This window comes from Jaculus jaculus, chromosome 1 (genome assembly GCF_020740685.1).
Source record: "Jaculus jaculus isolate mJacJac1 chromosome 1, mJacJac1.mat.Y.cur, whole genome shotgun sequence".
NCBI lineage: Eukaryota > Metazoa > Chordata > Mammalia > Rodentia > Dipodidae > Jaculus > Jaculus jaculus.
The window spans coordinates 229,255,874-229,277,255 of NC_059102.1; the positions used below are offsets into that span (position 1 = coordinate 229,255,874).

Here is a 21,382-nt window from a genome sequence, read left to right on the forward strand (position 1 = left end):
AAGATCATCCACACAGTCAGTTCCATGCCAGTCCACACAGCCAGTTCCATGCCAGTCTGGTCTGGTCTACATGAGACTATGCCTTTAAAAAAAAAAAAAAAAAAAAAAAAGGAGGAGCCAAATGTGGTGGCCACATACCTTTAATCCCAGCACTCAGGAGGCAGAGGTAGGAGAGATTGCCATGAGTTTGAGGCCACCCTGAGACTACATAGTGATTTCCAGCTCAGCCCAAGCAACAGCGAGACCCTACCTTGAAAAAACAAAAGAAAAGAAAAGAAGAGCTGGAGAAATGCCTTCTCGGTAAAGGTACTTGCCTGCAAAGCCTAAGGACCCAGGTTCGACTCTCCAGGTCCCACATAAGCCAGATGCACAAAGTGGCACATGTGTCTGGAGTTCATTTGCAGTAGCTAGAGGCCCTGGCGTGCCCATTCTCATTCTCTCTCTCTCAAATAAAAGTAAATTTTAAAATTTTTAAAAAGAAAAAGGAAAATAAAAAAGGAACAGAAACGAAAATTTTAAATATAAACAGGAGGAAAAAATATAAAAGCTTAAAACAGGAGGAATGAGATTTAAGAAAAACATTGAATAACAAGCACAAACATTGGGGGGCTAGAAAGATGGCTTAGGGGTTAAGGCACATGCCTGCAAAGCCTAAGGATCCAGGTTTGCTTCTCCAAGACCCACTTAAGCCAGATGCACATGATGGTGCATGCATCTGAAGTTTGTTTACAGTGGCTAGAGGCCCTGATGTGTCCATATTTTCTCTCTTTCTCTCTCTAATAAACAAATAAATTTTTTAAAAAGACAGTTAAAAGCCGGGGATAGTGGTGCACGCCTTTAATCCCAGCACTTAAGAGGCAGGGGTGTGAGTTCGAGGCCACCCTAAAACTAACTAGTGAATTCCAGGTCAGCCTGAGCTAGAGTGAAACCCAACCTAGAAAAAACATAAATAAAAACACATTTAAGTACAAAGCTGAACTCTATACTAGCTTAATATACTACAAATATAGTCCACCAAACAAACAAAAAACATCTAATAATAGAAACATCTATAGGAATTAATGAAGTAGTCATTAAAGTGGATCACTTCCTAAGCCTAAAAAGGCTTTCTATGCCAATTATCCAACTGCCTGAGTTTTGGAGCTATGGACTGACACTCTCTTTCATATAGCTTTAAGAAAAAACTGAGAAAGCTGAATCACACAGAAATTCTATTTGAAATTCAAATAAGAACACATACTGAAAACATTTCAAGACAATAACTTTCGTTATTTGAGTTCATTCAATTTTTTGTTTTAAGTTATCACAAGGGCCATGCTCAATCCCAGAGCACTGGCTAAAGAGTAGTAGTAAACTGCCGCAGCATGTAGTCAGACATGCAATGCATGGCCATGTTCACCTATTAACTAGCAAATATCTTGCTATTAAGAGCTCATACATTACACTTACTATTCGAGGGATGAAGAGACGTACTTGGGTAATGGACAGATCAAAACACTTATTTTGGCAACAAATGCAGATTATTCTCTGAACCAGCATTTACTGATGCTTTCTAATTATGTTATTTAATTGATAATGGGCTCACTGCCAATATGCAAAATACTTCTCATATTTGGTGAACCTAACTTTACTATGTGAAACCCACTTATGTGTATCCAAGGCACACAAAGCATCTTGAAAAATATTCTCAAATACAAATAGCACAGTTTCTTTAATTCTATTTGTAGAAAGTTCTTCTTGTCACTGTATCAACACTGTAATTATAGCTAACATGACAGCCACTAGTCAGCAGCAGCCCATCTGGTTTAGTGAGATGAAAGGCTGGCTGGTGCAGCATGATTATCATGGCTAGTCTGGAGAAAAGCAATTGACAGTGCAATGTGACTTCGAAGGCTGACAGAAAGTTAGACCTGCAAATGAGGAATTTAAGATTAGCTGACACCTTTAAAAAAAAAAAAAAAAACTTCTTGTAAATTTTGTCTATTTTACCACAGTAAAAAGATGGGGGGGGGACTTCTGAATGTCTCAAGTTTAGGTCAAATTTAGCAGTATCTTTTGGGTAGCTTTTCAAGAAACTCCAGAACCAAGCACAAAGAAAAAATGTCATAGCAACTTGGCCTTTGTTCCCTCCCTTCTCATTCCATTCAGGAGGGCCAGCCTATCACATGAGATCCTGCTCTTAAGCATGAAACTACAAAAAGGAGAACAACAGCTGAATGGAGTGTGGGGGAGGAAGCACCAGCTATAGGGAGATCCAATTCAAGGGTCACAAAGTTAAGCAAGGTATTTTTCCATTTTGTTTTACTTTAAGTACAGTTACAAAGTAACAACAAAGGACTTGTGCAATAGTTCTCAAAGACACAAACAGAACTCTAGGTCTTCAGGGCAGCCAATGTTTATTTGAAAGAAAGGTCCCAGATGCACCAAGGTCTCTGTTGCATATATCCAAGGTATGCCATTGACTGGGTTTGAACAAAGCCAAAATACTGTTTCCATGATTCTTATTCCACAACCAATATAACCTTACACATTTTACCGACTGGGTCTCATCATCTCGCAAAACGAACCAAAAAATTTCATAGGTTTTTAAGTTCAATAATTGTGCGCTTTTATTCAACTCAAAGAACCACGAAGATTCACCAAGTAAGGCCCAAAAAATCTGATTTCTCTACCCAAAAATATGTACAAGTATCCTGTTCTTTCAATCTCTGAGGACCAGCAGAAATTATGAAACATGCTACGTTTAAATTGTTAAAAAGAACCTTGCAAAAGCATAGGTCCTTCCTTATACCAGCTTAACCTTCAGGACTCTTTCAAACCTCCTGTAAGGTAGTATGCTATATGAGCTTTTCAGAAACACAGCAGACGTTTAAAAAAACAAAAACAAAATCAAAACCCTAATGAGGTACCAGGTGAAGAGCAGGCCTTAAAAAAAATCAAGATTCCACCTCGAACCATATACATACAAATAAGCCGAACATCCGTCGGTAAGGGACTGTATCCATGTGGCAAGACCAATCCTACACACGCATACACACACGCACACACGCGCACACACACACACACACACACACACACACACACACACACGGCTACCGCCTTGCCAGGGGATGATGAAATGAGGAACGGAAATTAACATTTCAGGCAACGTCTCACATTGTTCCTTGAGGCCAAGGGCTGCTGCAGCAGCCATCGCCGCCACCGCTTTCCTCCCACTCGCCCCCAGTCCCGCCTACCCCTCCCCCGAGCACCCCCCGCCGCCCCGCATTCCTGCCCCCGCTCGGGCCTGCGCGCCTCTGCACCCCGCCGCCCCAGGTCCCCGGCTCGCCCGCCCGCCCCCTCCGGCTCGGCTCGCAGCCCGAGGGCCGCCTGCTCCCATTTCAAAACACGATAATAATAGGGACGCTGGGAATAACAACTACCACCAGCGCGGCGACGGAGCCCCTCCCGGGGGTCAGAGGTCGGCGCCCCGCGCCCACACCGCACCGCCCTAGACGCCAGAGGCCCCCGGGAACCCCATCGTCCTCCTCACTGCGGCCCCGGAACCCCAAACCCACCGTCGGACCCAGATCGCGGCCCGCGACAGACAGAAACCACCCTAAGACCCTCACGGCTGCACCAGCCACCAGGACCACCCCGAGGTCCTCACAGCTGCCCTGGTCCGGCCCTGGGGTCTGCCTCGCCCCCCCACCAGGAAACCCAGGGCGCCCCGAAGCCCACCCTCACTCTTCACGACCGTCCCAGTCCGTCCAGGCACCTTCTCTCAGCCGCTCACGGCTGAGCGCAGGACACCTCCCCCCGAGGCCCACCACGCTCCCCTCGCGGCGCCCCCGACCCCCGGCCCGCCCCGAGGCCCGCCCGCGGCGTCCGCCGGAGGAGGAGGCCTGCAGGCCGCGAAGGCCACGGGAACGACCGGTGCCCATCCCGACCACCGCCCCCAGGCCCGCGGCGCTTCTCACCGGACTCCGAGGGTGACGCGGTTCCGCGGCGACACGGCAGCGGGGCGCGAGCGCTGCCCATGCAGCCCGCGGCCGCGTTTCCCGGGCCGCGCGGCCCGGGCGGGAAGGCGGCGTCGGCGGCGCGCGGACTCTGGGCTGAGAGGAGTGTGGGGCCGGCGGGGGTTAAGCCCGCCCTCCACGAGTGAGGCGCTCGCGCGGGCGCTACTGCGGGGGCGTCTAGCCACGGGCTCGGCGGCGGCGCCTCCCCGATTGGGGCCCTGGGTCCATTGCGCTCCGTCGCGGGCGGCCTCTGGCTCCAGGACCCAGCGGTGGCTGCGGCGGGCGCCGGCCGCATGAGACGCTCCCGCCCATTGGCTCGCCGTATCCGCCACCGCCATTGGCCCGCCCCACTGAGCGGCAGGGGCCTTCACGTCACGGCGTCGGGGAGGAAGTGCGCTGCTAGGGTGAAGGGGCGACGGCTGCTTGACGGCTTCCGTAACAGGCCGAAGGCGGGACTAGCAGGACATCCGGGGAAAGATTGGCCAAGGTCGTGCGTCGGTTGCAACTGGGAGCGGGCAATCGGATTGGCTAACTCTGATGCCAATGGGGGTGGGTCTTTTGTTCTTGACTACGACGATTGGCTGCACCAAATGCCGGAAGCAATGAGCACGCCGTCTAGAAACGTTACTACGGAAAGGAGCTTAGTTAGAACTCCGCTGCCGGCGGCGTTTTTGCCGCGGCTCACCATTGCCTCTTGCTTCAAAGTCTGTCTGGGCCTCCGGAAGACATGGCCTTGTGCCTCCGTGCGCTCCTACTCTGTCCGACGTCTCTAGCTCGGGTAGGAGGCTCTTTGAGCCGCACAGAAGCGGAGGCGAAAGGGAGACGCAGCTCGAGCCCTGGCCTTGCCTCTTGGGAGAGCTTTTCTTAAAGAGCGCTTTGCACTGAATCCCTGATGACATTTTAGCAACCTGGAATGTAGTGAAAGCCAGACGAGGCTGTCGCTGTAGACACTAGAGATCACCGAAACGCGTCCCCAGGAGTCCCTCGGCCTTCGAATCCCCCTGGACTTGAGAAGCTTCGCCGTGAGGATTGCAGGTTGCTCTTGAAATAAAGTACCTCGTCGAGAAAGCTGCAGTTAGTCCGCAAGGGAATCTCATTGCCTTTTACCTTTCTATTTTGTTTTCAAAACGTGGAAAAAGGGGCTGAGGCGTTGGCTCGGAAGTTAAAAGCATTTGCTGCCGGCCGTGGTGGTGCACGCATTTAATCCCAACTCTTGCGAGGCAGAGCCAGAGGCACAAAGTGTTGTGTACATCTGGAGTTAGTTAGCAGCTGGAGGCCCTGGAACACCCATACTCTCTGCCTGTCTCTCTTCTCTCTGCTTACAAATAAATAAAATTTTTAAAAGTTAAAGCCGGAAGGCCTTGGAATGGTGAAATTTTATTTTTTTATTATTGACAACTCCCAGAATTACAGACAATCATGATAATTCCTAACTCCCTCACTTTCCCCTTGACAACTCCACTCTCCATCATGTCCCCTCCCCCACTTAATCACCCTTATTTTGATGACATCATCTTTTCAGCCTGTTGTACTGGTTTTGTGCAGGTATGTCTTATGGGTCTAGATCACTACCCTGAAACCAGGTGGCTCCAGCTGTAGATCCTCAGGAGAATATGATAGAGCGTTAGTGGAAATTCAAGGCCACCCTGAGACTACATAGTGAAATCCAGGTCAGCCTGGGCTAGAGCCAGAAAACCAAAACAAAGAAAAAAGCATTTGCTGACAAAGCCAGTCTGCTCTGGTTCGATTTCCTAGCACCCATGTAAAGCCTGAAACAAGAAGTAGTGCAAGGCCGAGTGTGGTGGCGCAGGCCTTTAATCCCAGCACTCAGGAGGCAGAGGTAGGAGGATTGCTATAAATTCTAGGCCACCCTGAAACTACGTAGTGAATTTCAGGTCAACCTGGGCTAAAGTGAGACCCTACCTTGAAAAAAAAAAGAAGTAGCACAAGGCAGACACCTTGCAGTCCCAGCCTCCTCCTCCATCTGTTGCTGTCTTACCATCAGTCACAGCCATGCAGGGAGCCTGGGTGCTGCTGCTACTGCTGGGTCTCAGGCTACAGCTGTCCCATGACATCATCCCAGTGGAGAAGGAGAACCCAGCCTTCTGGAACCAAAAGACAGCCAAGAGGCGTGGTGGTGCACACCTTTAATCCCAGCACTTGGGAGGCAGAGGGAGGAGGATCGCTGTGAGTTCAAGGCCACCCTGAGACTACATAGTGAATTCCAGGTCAGCCTGAGCTAGAGACCCTACCTCACAAGAAAAAAAAGGGGGGGGGCAGCCAAGACCCTGGATGCCGCCAAGAAGCTACAGCCCATTCAGACCTTGGCCAAGAACCTCATCCTAGGGGATAGCATGGGAGTGTGTACAGTGACAGCCACCCAGATACCAAAAGGACAGAGAGCAGGCAATCAGGGGCACAAAATATTTTCTTTGATTTTTTTAGATAGAGCCTCACTATCAGGGGCACCTGAAATTCACTATGTAGTCTCAGGCTGGCCTCAAACTCACAGCAATCCTCCTACCTCTGCCTCCCGAGTGCTGGGATTGAAGGTGTGTGAAGAAGAGGCAGAGAGAATGGGCATGCCAGGGCCTCTAGCCACTGCAAACGAACTCCAAACGCATGTGCCCCCTTGTGCATCTGGCTTACGTGGGACCTGGGCAATCAAACCTGGGCCCTTAGGCTTTGCAGGCAAACGCCGTAATCACTAGGCCATTTTGCCATCCAATAAAATATTTTAAAATAAAAAGCCATATGTGGGCTGGAGAGATGGCTTAGTGGTTAAGCACTTGCCTATGAAGCCTAAGCACCCCAGTTCAGGGCTCGATTCCCCAGGACCCACATAAGCTAGATGGACAAGGGGGCGCATGCATCTGGAGTTTGTTTGCAGTGGCTGAAGGCCCTGTTGTGCTCATTCTTTATCTGCCTCTTTCTCTGTCTGTTGTTCTCAAATAAATAAATATTTTTTAAAAAGCCATATGTGTGGCACACACTTTTAATCCCAGCACTGGGGAGGCAGAGTTAGTAAATTTCAGGCTACCCCAACACTACATAATGAATTCCAGGTCAGCTTGGACTAAGTGTGAGACTCTTCTTCAAAAAAAATAAGTAAATAAAAAGAAAGCCAGGAGTGATGGTGCACACCTTTAAACCCAGCACTTGGGAAACAGAGGAAGGAAGATCACCATGAAGCTAGCCTGAGACTACAGAGTGAATTCCAGGTCAGCTTGGGCTAGAGTGAGACCCTACATCGAAAAAATCAATCGTTTTTTGTGTACCCTTATTTCTGATATGCCCTTGGGCCTCCCATGTTAGCAATGGTGGATATGGAGACTGTGTTTTCAGAGACTTTAGAAAGCTGACAGCCAGCCTAGCAGGGCTGGACCAGCCTAGAGGCACAGTGAGGGTTTTCAACCAGGGATATCTAAAATCGGAGTCCCTTGTTTCAACAAGGATGAGGAGTGGGGGCCTTGGAGGAACCACATAGGAAGCTGCTTCTGTCATTGCAGGGTGAAGAGCAGCGGGAGGAAGTAGGCTGTGAAGAGTGAAACTGGAGGGTGGAGCAAAGATTGCAGGAAGGTCACATAGTGGACAGCGCCAGCAGAGCAAAACACCCTCAGGGCCAGAGCCCAGCGCCACCTAGACACTTGTCTTCTCTAATGCAATTCCCAGACTCTGACTCCAAATCAGTGCTGGAAGAGAGCCAAGAGTCTGTTCTCAAGCTGGCCTGAGAGCCATCTCCCACCTCCAGAGGTCCCCTGGCCCTTACAGCAACTGCAGCTATTTGTCATGACCTACCCCAACCCAAAGTCCTGGATTCATTTTGCGTCCATTTCAGAAACTACTGCACTTTATAAAAACATTTTTTATGCGGATGGAGAGATGCCTTAGTGGTTAACGCACTAGCCTACAAAGCCAAAGGACCCAGCTTCAATTCCCCAGGATTCACTTAAGCCAGCTGTACAAGATAGCACAAGCATTTGAAGTTTGACTGCAACAGCTGAAGGCCCTGGCGCACCCATTCAATCTCTCTTCTTCCTCTTTCTCTGTCTTTCAAATAAATAAAATAAGCTTTTTAATATTTATTATTTATTTGATAGAGAAAGAGGGGGAAAGAGAGGTACAGAGAGAGAATAGGCATGCCAGGGCCTCCAGCCACTGCAAACGAACTCCAGATGTATGCGCTCCCTTGTGCATCTGGCTAACATGGGTCCTGGGGAATCAAACCCGGGTCCTTTGGCTTTGCAGGCAAACACATTAACCGCTATCCCTCCAGCCCATAAAATAAACTTTTAATGTACACCATATACATATATATATGTATATATAATGTATTTATATATCTATTATTTGTTATGCATATTATATTATTAATTTTTATATATAACGTATTTTTTGGTCTATTTGTTTATTTGTTTATTTGCGAGGTAAGGTCTCACTCTAGCCCAAGCTGACCTGGAATTCACTCTGTAGTCCCAGGTTGGCTTCAACTAACAGTGATCCTCCAACCTCTTGAGAATGCTAGAATTAAAGGTTTGTGCCACCACTTCCAGCAATGTATGTTGACTATAATCCCCTTCCATTACTTTTCCCTTGTCCCCTTTCCACTGAACCCCTTGTGGCAAAAAAATATTTTTTCTCTGAACACACACCTCTATTCAATCCAGATAGGGCTCAGACTACAGACCAAAGTACAACTACACCAATGACCTCTATTCAATCCAGATAGGGCTCAGACTACAGACCAAAGTACAACTACACCAATGACAGGTTGGTACAACAATGAGTTTATCAGGGTTACTCACAGAGCGGGGTGAGGGGGTGCGTACAGGAGTAATGTATGACTCAAAGGCAAGTGTGTCACTGAAAAGCCCACCCCTGCATATGTAGGTGACGATTCATGAGGACTGCATCTCTGGAGCTCACTGCACAATGTGCGGGTACCTGAGAAGCACATGGTATAACTTGTAGGCAGCTTGGCAGGGCAGGTGACAGAGTCTCTTCCCAAGCAACTTTTTACCCTTTCTATGATCTCTGGGAAGGGTCTTCCAACCTTTGTCCTAGAGAGAGAGAGAGAGAGAGAGAGAGAGAGAGAGAGAGAGAGAGAGAATGAGTGTGTTGGAGCCTCCAGCTGCTGCAAACCAACTCCAGGTGCATGTGCCACCCTGTGCATCTGGCTTATGTGGGTCTTGGAAAATCAAACCTGGGTCCTTGGGCTTTGCAGGCAAGCGCCTTAACAGCTAAGCCATCTCTCCAGTCCTGTTTAAGCATTTTCATAAGACTTAATATTTTTTTTTGGTTCATTTTTTATTTATTTATTTGAGAGCGACAGACATAGAGAGAAAGACACATAGAGGGAAAGAGAGAGAATGGGCGAGCCAGGGCTTCCAGCCACTGCAAACGAACTCCAGACACGTGCATCCCCTGTGCATCTGGCTAACGTGGGACCTGGGGAACCGAGCCTCGAACCAGGGTCCTTAGGCTTCACAGGCAAGCGCTTAACCGCTAAGCCATCTCTCCAGCCCATAAGACTTAATATTAATGTAACTTGTTCTAAGTTTAATAAAAGCTAAGAGTTAACAAATTGCATGTATTTTTTTGAAAAAAAATTACAACTGTCCATGATGGTGCATGCCTTTACCCAGCACTTGGGAGGCAGAGATAGGAGGATCACTATGATTTCAAGGCCAGCCTGGAACTATAAAGTGAGTTCCAGGTCAGCTTGGGCTAGAGAGTGAGACCCTGCCTTGAAAACAACAAAAATAAAAAAATTTTAATAAAGGGAAGGCAACCCAGACACTATACTTCCTCTTCCTCACAAATGGCAAAGTAGACAGAACAGGCCATATTCTGGCACCTTCCCTCCTGTCTCCTCCCCTGTGGCTTTGTGGTAAGAGCTGACAGCCTCAGTCCCTGTGGGCAGTCCCAGGTCTCCAACATTCTTTAACATTAGAATCAGGAATCCAAACTCATTACACAATAAATCATTATGTGTTTTGCTCCCCATTTCCCACAACAGGATGGCATGTTGCAGTCCCATACCACAAAGGGAGGAGCTAGGGAATGAAGCAAGACTTGGTTCTAGGCTCTGAGCCTAGTACACTCAAACCATCCCCAGTGTTTAAAACGGCACCCCATGTTTCTTTCTGTAGCCCTATAGTTTGGAAGAGTTATTTGATCAGATGCATTTTTTTATTTTTTGGTTTTTCAAGGTAGGGTCTCACTCTGGTCCAAGCTGACCTGGAATTGCAGGTCAGCCTGGGCCAGAGTGACCCTACCTTGAAAAACTGAAAAAAATAAAAATTATGTATATATACCATCTAAAACCAGGCATAGGACTAGAGAGATGGTATAGTTGTTAAGACACTTGTCTGCAAAGCCTAAGGACCCAGGTTCAATTCCCCAGGGTCCACATAAGCCATAGGGTGACTCCTGCATCTGGCTAGAGGCCTTGTCACTCCCATTCTCTCTCTCTCTCTCTGACTTTCTCTCCCCCTTCTTTCTCAAATAAACAAAGAAACAAACAAACTAGGCCTGGCTGGTGACACATGCCTTTAATTTCAGCACTTGGGAGACAGAGTTAGGAGGAGGATCATCATAAGTTTCGAGGCCACCCTAAGACTACATAGTAAATTCCAGGTTGGCATGAGCTAGAGTGTGACCCTACCGCAGGAAAAAAAGAAAACAAAACAGGCATAGCTAGGCATGGTGGCACATGCCTTTCATCACTAGCACTCGAGAGGCAGAGGTAGAAGGATTGATGTGAGTTTGAAGCAACTCTAAGACTACATAGTAAATTCCAGGTCAGCCTGGGCTAGGGTGAAAAAAAAAAAAAAAAAAAAACAAGCATTGGAGTGCATGCTTATAATACCAGCAATTGGGAGATGGAGGTAGGAGGATCAGCAGTTCAAGGTCATCCTGGGCTACATAGCAAATTCAAGGCCAGCTCTTCTTAAAAAAAGAAAAGAAAAGAATTCCCAACCATTTTTTTTGTTGCTATTGTTTTGAGGTAGGGTCACATGTAGTCCAGGCTGGCCCTGAACTCTAGATGTAGTCTTGGATGACCTTCAACTCCTGTCCTTCCTGCCTCCTAATATTACAACTAGGTTTATAATGACACCACCCGGCTGCCATGCTATTAGTATCTTTCTTAGTTTTTCCTTTTTCTTTCTTGTTTTGTTTTGTTTGTTTGTTTGTTTAAAATATTGTATTTATTTATTTAGGAGAGAGAAAGACATGCTGGGGCCTCTAGCCACTGCATACAGAACTCCAGACACATGTGGCCCCTTGTTCATCTGGTTTACCTGGGTCCTGGGGAATTGAACCTGGGTCCTTAGGCTTCACAGGCAAATGCTGTAACTGCTAAGCCATTTCCCCAGTCCCTGTTTATTTGTTTTTTGAGGTAGGGTCTCCCTTTGGCCCAGACTGACCTGAAATTCACTATGTATTCTCAGGGTGGCCTCAAATTCATTGTGATCCTCCTACTTCTGCCTCCCAAGTGCTGGGATTAAAGGTGTACTCCACCATGCCCAGTTTAGATTTTTTTTATTATTAATTAATTAATTTGCACATGTCTGTCTATGGGCAGGCCAGCCCCCCCACACACACACACTGCAAATGAACTCCAGACCCATGTACTACTTTGTGCATCTGGCTTGACATGGACTTGGGTACTGGGGAGTTGACCCTAGGCTTTGTAAGCAAGCACCTTACCTGCAGAGCAATCTCCCCAACTGTTAGTATCTTAGTTTTGAATGCCTAAATCAGGCTGGATAGGTGGCTCACCAGGCAAGACACTTGCCTGCAAAGCATAATGAGCAGGATTCAGTTCCTCATCACCCACGTAAGCCAGATGCACAAAGTAGCACATGCATCTGGAGTTCATTTGCAGTGACTAGAGGCTGGCATGTCCATTCTCTTCCTCTGTCTCTCTTTCTCTCTGCTTGCAAATAAATAAAAACTTTAGCTGGGCATGGTGGCACACACCTTTAATCCTAGCACTCAGGAGGCAGAGATAAGAGGATCACTGTGAGTTCAAGGCCAGCCTGAGACTACATAGTGAATTCCAGGTCAGCCTGGGCTAGAGCTAGACCCTACCTCAAAAAAAAAAAAAAAAAAAAAATTAAGTGACTAAATCATCCACCAGTGATCCTGGACAATTTCACACCTCCATGGGCTAGAGTCCTGAGAGAATAACTATGATCTGGAGGCTGGAGCAATGGCTTAGAGGTTAAGGCACTTGCCTGTGAAAACTAATGACCAGTGTTTAATTCCCAAGTACCTATGTAAAGACAGACACACACAGGGGCGCATGCTTCTGGAGTTTTCAGCAGCTGGAGGCCTGCCCTCTGTCTGTCTCTCTTCTCTCTATCTCCCTCCACTTGCAAATAAGTAAATAGAAAATAACTATGGCTGGGCATGGTGGTGCATACTTCTGATCCCAACACTCGGGAGGCAGAGGTAGGAGGATCACCGTGAGTTCAAGGCCACCCTGAGACTACATAGTGAATTCCAGGTCAGCCTGAGCTAAAGTGAGACCCTACCTCAAAAAAAAAAAAAAGAGAGAGAGAGAGAGAGAGAATAACTATGATCTATGCCCAGATGGTCCTAGATAGGTACTTGACATCTCCTACACACACACACACACACACACACACACACACACACACACACACGTACCAGTACAGATGCACTGCAAGCATCATTTATGGGACTTGTTATATAATTTGTCTGTTTTCCTAGGAACATGTAAGTTCATGTAGGATGGCCTTAGGATCCAAGTAATGGACTATGAAGCCAAATAAAGCATAAAACAGCCAGGCATGGTGGCGCACGCCTTTTAATCCCAGCACTCAGGAGGCAGAGGTAGGAGGATTACCTTGAGTTCAAGGCCACCCTGAGACTAGTGAATTCCAGGTCAGCCTAGGCTTGAGTAAAACCCTACCTCAAGCCACTGCAAAGGAACTCCAGACGCATGTGCCCCCTTGTGCATCTGGCTAACGTGGGTCCTGGGGAATTGAGCCTCAAATCGGGGTCCTTAGGCTTCACAGGAAAGCACTTAACTGCTAAGCCATCTCTCCAGCCCTTTAAATATGTTTTTATTTATTTGAGAGAGAAAGAGAGAGAGAGAAAGAGAGAGAGAGAGAAAAAGAGAGAGGAAGATAGAAAGAAAGAATGGGCACGCTGGGGCCTCTAGCCACTGCAAATGAACTCCAAACACATGCGCCTCCTTGTGCATCTGGCTTATGTGGGTCCTTAGAAATTGAACCATGGTCATTAGGCTTCACAGGCAAATGCCTTAACCGCTAAGCCATTTCCCCAGTCTCCCCATTCTCTCTCTGTCTCTCTCTCTGTCTCTGAAATCAACTTAATAAAAATTGGAAAAAAAAAAAAAAAAGCCGGGCATGATGGCTCACGCCTTTAATCCTAGCACTTGGGAGGCAGAGGTAGGAGGATCACCATGAGTTCGAGGCTACCGTGAGACTACATAGTGAGTTCCAGGTCAGCCTGGGCTAGAGTGAGACCATACCTCAAAAAAAAAAAAAAAAAAAAAAAGGTGGGGGAAGCCCGGTGTGGTGGCGCAGGCCTTTAATCCCAGCACGTGGGAAACAGAGGTAGGAAGATTGCCATGAGATCGAGGCCACCCTGAGGCTACATAGTGAATTCCAGGTCAGCCTGAACTAGAGTGAAACCCTACCTCAGGGGGAAAAAAAAAAGGTCAGGGACTGGTGAGATGGTTCATCATAGGTGGTTGCTTGCAAATCCTGATGGCTTGGTTCCCCAGTACCCATGTAAAACCATATGCACAAAGTGCTGCATGCATCTGGAATTTGTTTGCAGTGGCAAGTGGCCCTAGCACACCCATACCCTCTCTCTCTCTCTCTTTGCAAGTAAATAATTAAAAAAAAAAAAAAAAAAAACAGCCAGCCAGGCATGATGGCTAATGCCTTTAATTCCAGCACTTGGGAGGCAAAAGTAGGAGGATCACAGTGAGTTCAAGGCCACCCTAAGACTACATAGTGAATTCCAGGTCAGCCTGGGCTAGAGTAAGACCATACCTGGCGGGGAAAAATAAAGAAAAGGCTGGGCTGGAGAGATGGCTTAGTGGTTAAGCGCTTGCCTGTGAAGCCTAAGGACCCTGGTTCAAGGCTCGGTTCCCCAGGTCCCACGTTAGCCAGATGCACAAGGGGGCGCACGCATCTGGAGTTCATTTGCAGAGGCTGGAAGCCCTGGCACGCCCATTCTCTCTCTCTCCCTCTACCTGTCTTTCTCTCTGTGTCTGTCGCTCTCAAATAAATAAATAAAAATTTTTAAAATATATTAAAAAAAAAAAAGAAAAGGCTATCTGGGCATCTGGGCATGGTGGCTGACACCTTTAATCCCAGCACTCTGGAGATAGATGTAGGAGGATTGCTGTAAATTGGAGGTCAGCCTGGTACTACAGAGTAAGTGGCCTAGAGTAAGACCCTACCTTGAAAACAATACAAGCAACAACAAAATAGCAAAGAGCCCCCAGTTTTCTCAAGTTTCACCTGGATAGCACTGTTGTTCCTTCCATGCAGAGCATGTTGGATTTCACCACATAGTCAGGTTCCAACCAGACACCATCTTTTTCCAGTGATGTGTGGGAGGGTGATGGAGTTCTTTCATGGGATTCTTTGTGGATATGACCACCTAATATTCTTCTGTCAAGCAGCCAGTAAGTCACAAAGAACAGCTGGGCTTGGTAGTGCATGCCTTTGATCTCAGCACTTGGGAGGTAGAAGCTGGAGGATCAGGAATTTAAGGTAATTCTGGAGTACATAGTGAGTTGGAGACCACCCTGGGATACATGGCATGTAAGACTTTTGTGTGTGTGTGTGCATGTGTGTGTGTGTGTGTGTTTCCAGATAGGGTCTTACTCTAGTCCAGGCTGACCTGGAATAATTCACTACATAGTCTCAGAGTGGCCTGGAACTCACAGTGATCCTCTGCCTCCCAAATGCTGGGATTAAAGGTGTGTGCCATCATGCCCAGCCAACATGTAAGACTCTTGTTATAAATTATAATATAGGTAGTTTTGATTGGTAAGTGAACCAGTTATACCAATATTATAGCAGTATTTTTTTTTTGCTTTCTTTTTGTTTTGTTTAGTTTGGAATCATTTTTTTGTCCTTCTTTCTTTCTATTTTATTTTATTTTATTTTATTTTATTTTATTTTATTTTATGCAATTGCCTTAACTGCTAAGCCATCTCTCCAACCCCATCTTTCTTTTTTAAATTGTTTTTTTATTCAGAGAGAGAATAAATGGTCATGCTAGAGTCTCTTGCCACTGCAAGTAAACTCCACATGCACGTGCACTGTGTGCATCTGGCTTTACATGGATATGGGGGGGGGGTCAAGCCTAGACCAACAGGATTTACAAGTACATACCTTTAACCACTGGGCTGTCTCTCCAGCAAACCATCCTTTATTTTCAAGATAGGTTTCACTCTAGCCCAGACTGACCTGGAACTCACTCTGTAGTCCCAGGTTGGCCTCAGTCTCACAGCAATCTTCCTACTTTTGCCTCTCCAGTACTGGGATTAAAGGTGTGTGACACCTGATTTTTTTTTTTAAGATTTTTTTAAATTCATTTATTAGAGACAGAAAGAGGGAGAGAGAAAGAGTGAGAATGAGCACACTAGGACCTCTAGCTACTGCAAACTAACTCCAGATGCATGTGCCTCTATGTGCATCTGGCTTACGTGGGATCTGGAGAATGGAACCAGGGTCCTTAAGGCTTCATAGGCATGCACCTTAACTGCTAAACCATCTCTCCAGTCCCACCCCCTTTTTTGTTCAATAAGGGTCTTGCTCTAGCCCAGGCTAACCTGGAATGACACCTGGTTTTTATTTTGGGACCGTAGCTGCACTGGGTGTCTCCAGATCTCCCTCAATCTGTAGCCCTGCTATTATTATTATTGTTATTATTTTTTGTTGTTGCTTTGTGTTTTCGAGGTAGGGTCTCACTCTGGCCCAGGCTGACCTGGAATTTACTATGGAGTCTCAGGGTGGCCTCAAACTCACAGCGATCCTTCCACCTCTGCCTCCTGAATGCTGGGATTAAAGGCGTGCACCACCATGCCCGGCCTTATTATTATTATTATTTTTTTTTTTTGAGGTAGGGTCTTGCTCTAACCCAGGCTGACCTGGTACTCACTACGTAGTCCCAGGCTGGCCTCCAACTCACAGTGATCCTCCTACCTTGGCCTGGCAAGTGCTTGGATTAAAGGTTTGTGCCACCATGCCTGGCTCATAGCTTTGTTTTCAACTTTTTCTTTCCCCCTGCATTTCTAAGACCTGAGAGGGGCCAGTAGTCTCTGGGGACAGGACTTTGGAAAGTCCCCTTGGACAAAAGGGACAAAGGCAAGGCCTGTTTACAGACAAGGCTGGGGTGTGGTGCCCTCACTGGTTACAAGTCCCTCCCTGGGAAACTGTGGCTGTCTAAAGTTCAATGTAGCTCATGGGAAACTACAGTGGCAAGTCTGCCCTTGATTTATTGAAACACTATAATGACCAAGACCATAAGGATCCTGGACAAAACAACCAGTAACAAGCTGTGACCTTGATCATGAGACCCCAGGACACAAGATCTTCACCCTTCAGGAAGAAAATAGATATTGCATAGGAATAGTTCTATAGATGACTGCCCGTGGGCTGTATAGCAAACAGCAAATATACCCACACTCTAGTCCTGTTTCCCTGAAAACAGCCTGGGAGGCCACCCACAGATAAGCACAAGCATTCCTGCTTCAAATATTTATTGCCTATCAAGTGTTCCTAAGACCAAGGAGGTATCAATCCAGTTACTCTAACAAAGATGCTATCCACTGGGCACTTTCAGAGCTGAGTCCACTTTCCCAGCAGCATGGAGGCCTCCAGCCAGTACTAAGTCCTAGTAGCTAGTGGAATCAGATAAATTCCAGTTCATATAGACAGCCAACTTAAACTTGCATAGTTAAAAAGGGGGTTAGAAGAGTCAGCCGGGCGTGGTGGCACACGCCTTTAATCCCAGCACTCAGGAGACAGAGGTAGGAGGATTGCCATGAGTTTGAGGCCACCCTAAGACTCCATAGTGAGTTCCAGGTCAGCCTGGGCTAGAATGAGACCCTACCTCAAAAAAAAATATATATATATATAAATAAAATACAAAAGAGTGCCAGGCAGGGTGGTGCATGTCTTTAATCCCAGCACTTGGGAGGCAGAGGTAGGAGGATAGCCATGAGCTCAAGGCCGCCCTGGACTACATAGTGAATTCCAGGTCAGCCTGACCTAGAGTGAGACCCTACCTTGCAAAAACCAAAAACTTAAAATAAAATAAAATAAATTGTTAGAAAACACTTAACCACGTTGACATTCCTGAACCTGGACCAATAAATGTGCATAGAGAAGCCTGATAGGGAAGGGGTTCCTTGAGATGAGGACATGTGATCAGCAAGTGTGGGGAACTAGTTCTGAATGAGTAGGCATCTTTTACCATATAGTCAGCAGCCTCTCAAATGGCCCCTCAGTGGCCCCTGGCCCTGTTGTTTACACATGGGTCTTCCCTCCCACATAGACTCAGGGTTGGTCTCAGTGATCCATAGCTTATGGCAAAAGTAACAGCATATCACTGCTGAGATAAGGTTAAAAGGGTACAACTGGTGTCTTGGGCTCTGACTCACTCTGGTCACTAGCTTTTTTTTTTTTTTTTTAGGGTCTCACTCTAGCTCAGGCTGACCTAGAATTCACTATGGAGTCTCAGGGTGGCCTCGAACTCACAGCAATCCTCCTACCTCTGCCTCCTGAGTGCCGGGATTAAAGGTGTGTGCCACCACGCCTGGCTGGTCACTGGCTTTGGGGAAGCCCACTGCTGCCATGTGAGCAGCCTCAGAAGAGTTTCCTGATGAAAGACTGAGGCCTCCTGCTGATAGCCACGTGCTTGCTCCACCTTGGACACAGATTGTGCAGATTCCCTAACACTGCTGAACCATGTGGGATAACAGCCCAGATTTGACAGCTTGGGAGAAATTCACAGACCTAGTAGAACCATTCTGACTCTTGACCATTTGAAACTATATGAGGAAACTAATATCAGCTGTGTTTTCAAATTTATTTATTTGAGAGAGGCAGAAAGAGGGCGAGAGAAAGGGAGAGAGAGAATGGGCACACCAGGGCATACAGCCACTGCAAACAAACTCCAGATGTTTGTGTGCCCTTGTGCGTCTGGCTTACATGGGTCCTGGGGGGTTAAACTTGGGTCCTTTGGCTTTGCAGTCAAGTGCCTTAACTATTAAGCCATCTCTCCAGGCCTGGAAGAAGTATCTGTTAAATACCACATACTGGGCTGGAGAGATAGCTTAGCAGTTAAGATGCTTGCTTGCATAGCCAAAAGACTCAGATTCAATTCCCCAGAACCCATGTAAACCAGCTGTACAAGGTAGTATATGTATCTGGAGTTTGTTTGCAGTTCTCTCTCTCTCATACCACATACTCAGGCTGGCCTTTGATCCTAGTACTCTGGGAGGCAGAAGTAAGAAGATTGCTGTGAATTTTCCAGGTTAGTTTGGGACTACAAAGTTCCAGGTCAGCCTGGGCTGGAGTAAGACACTAACAAATCCTACTCCCCCCCAAAATACTACCTCTTCAAAAGCTCATGTCTGTAATTCCAGCACTCAGAAGGCTGAAGTAGGAGGGTCACAATGAGTTCAAGGCCAGCCTATGTTACAAAGTGAGCCCTATCAGATAAGCCTAGGCTAGGCTAGAGTGAGATTCTGCCTCAAAAGGACCAAAATAATAACAACAACATACCCATCCTTGGTGGTACAGACTTATAACTCCAGTACTTGGGAGTCAGATACAGAAGGACCATGAATTTGAAGACAGCTTAAGCTATATATGATAAGTAAAACCCATGAACAAGTGACATGAAGGCTGAGGATGAGGCTCACTGGTAAGGTCTACATAGGTCCTAGGTTCCATTCCCAAATCCACAAAAGAAGCTAAAAAGAAAAGGCAGGCATGGAAGCAGAGGTAGGAGGATTGCCATGAGTTTGAAGGAAGCCTGAAACTACATAGTGAATTCCAGGTCAACCTTGAGCTAGAATGAGACCCTACCTTAAAATAAATAAATAAATAAATAAATCGATATTTAAGGGCTGAAAAGATGGTTCAATGGTTAAGGCTCTTGCCTTCTTATCTCTCTCCATGCACAAGAATTAAGTTCAAATGAATCAAAGGTCTTAATATCAGATCCAAATTCTGAAACTGTTGCAGGAAAAAGTAGGGGAAAACCCTTTAACATATTGGCATAGGCAATGACTTTCTAAATATAACATCAGTTGCTCAGGAAATAAAACCACTAACCACCCGCTGGGACCTCATGAAATTACAAAGATTTTACAGCAAAGGACACTGTAAATAGAGCAAAGAGGTAACCTACAGAATGGGAGAAAATCTTTGCCAGCTATACATCTGGCAGAGGATTAATATTCAGGGTACATGAAGAACTCAAAAAAATAATAATAAATCTAACAACCCAATAAGTAATGGGGTATGAAGCTGGATGTGGTGGCACATGCCTCTAATCCCAGTACTAGAGAGGTACAGGTAGGAGGACTGCCATGAGTTTGAAGTCACCCTGAGACTATATATTTCATGAATTCCAGGTCAGTGTGCCATAGAGTGAGACCTTACTTCAAAAATAAAATAAAATAGGGGCTGGAGAGATGGCTTGGCGGTTAAGGCACTTGTCTGCAAAGCCAAAGGATCCTGCTTCATTTCCCCAGGACCCATGTAACCCAGATGCACAAGGGGGCACATGTGTCTGGAGTTAGTTTGCAGTGGCTGGAGGCCCTGGCGTGCCTATTCTCTCTTTCTAACTGCCTCTTTTGTTCTCTGTCTGTCACTCTCAAATAAATTAATAAACCAAAATTTTATAAAATAAAATAAATGTCCTTAACCATAAGTAAGGGAAATGCAAATTAAAACTACTTTGAGATTCCATCTCACTCCTCTCAGAATGGCTATTATCAAGAAATTTTAAAAAATCAAAGTACAATAAATGCTGGTGAGGATGTGGAAAAAGAGGAACCCTTCTACACTGTTGGTGGGAATGTAATCTGGTACAGCCATTGTGGAAATCAGTGTGGAGGTTCCTGAGACAGCTAAAAATAGATTTAGCATTTGCAGGGGAATGGATAGACCTGGAAAGGATTGCATACATGTAAATAGACAAACAGATTACTGGAGGTGGAAAGGCCTAAATAAGGTCAGGGGAAGAGATTGAGTAAAAGAAGGGTGGAGGGAGGGTTAATCAAAATCTAAGAGGGTATTGTGGTCGCTTGATTCAGGTGCCCTCATAAACTTAGGTGTTCTGAATGCTAGGTTCCCAGCTGATGGAGATTTGGAAATCATTGCCTCCTGGAGGTGGTATATTGTCGGGGGCAGGCTTATGGGTGTTATAGTCAGTTTCCCCATGCCAGTGTTTGGCACACTCTCTAGTTCCTGTTGTCCACTGATGTTGGCCAGGGACTGATGTCCACCCTGTGTTTATGCTGTTGTTTTCCCCTGCCATTGTGGAGCTTCCCCTCAAGTCTGTAAGGCAAAGTAAACTCTTTTTGCCCAAAAGCTGCTCTTGGCCAGGTTATTTCTGCTAGCAATACAAATGACTACAACAGTATGAATAAGTCATATGGAAACCTACTTTTTTTATTTTTATTTTTTGGTTTTTCAAGGTAGGGTCTCACTCTAGTGCAGGCTGAGCTGGAATTTTGTAGTCTCAGGGTGGCCTTGAACTCATGCTGATCCTCCTACCTCTGCCTCCTAAGTACTGGGATTAACGGCATGCGCCACCATGCCTGGCCCTTGGAAGCCTACTTATTTGGACAATGGTGCATCCAGAAGCCATCAGTTGTTACTAGAAATTTTTCAGTGGGTGATGCCCCCAAAACATTACAGGCCATCACCAAGGCTCTTGGTTTCCCACTAGGAATAGATGGTGTGGTTTGACTCAGGTGTCTTCCATTAACCTAGGTGTTCGGAATGCTAGGTTCCCAGCTAATGGAGATTTGGAAATTAATACCTACTGGAGGCATTGTATTGTTGGGGGCAAGATTATGAGTATTATAGCCAGTTTCCCCTTGCCAGTGTTTAGCATACTCTCCTGTTGCTATTGTCCACCTTATGTTGACCAGGGGGTGATGTTCACCCTCTGCTTATGCCATCATTTTCCCCTGCCATTATGGAACTTCTCCTTGAGTGGGTAAACCAAAATAAACCTTTTTTTTTTTTCTCCCACAAGCTGTTCTTGGTCAGGTGATTTATGCCAGCAATGGGCACCTGACTTCAACAGTAATGTTGGTACTGAGAGTGGCACTGCTT

The 21,382-nt window shown here is 46.3% G+C and overlaps 1 protein-coding gene across 8 annotated transcripts in view; it reads right to left on the reverse strand.

The window, feature by feature from the left end:
• Window positions 1-4,015, reverse strand: part of Ankrd11 (ankyrin repeat domain 11) — a 260,811-nt gene extending 256,796 nt beyond the window's left edge. For 5 of the 8 annotated variants that reach the window (XM_045156021.1, XM_045156020.1, XM_045156013.1 and 2 more), the window contains exon 1: window positions 3,960-4,015. The gene's annotated coding sequence lies outside the window, so the exon portion shown is untranslated. The remainder of the gene's footprint in view (window positions 1-3,959) is intronic. The other 3 variants (XM_045156040.1, XM_045156035.1, XM_045156017.1) reach the window with 2 other exon arrangements.
• Window positions 4,016-21,382: the final 17,367 nt, after the last annotated feature.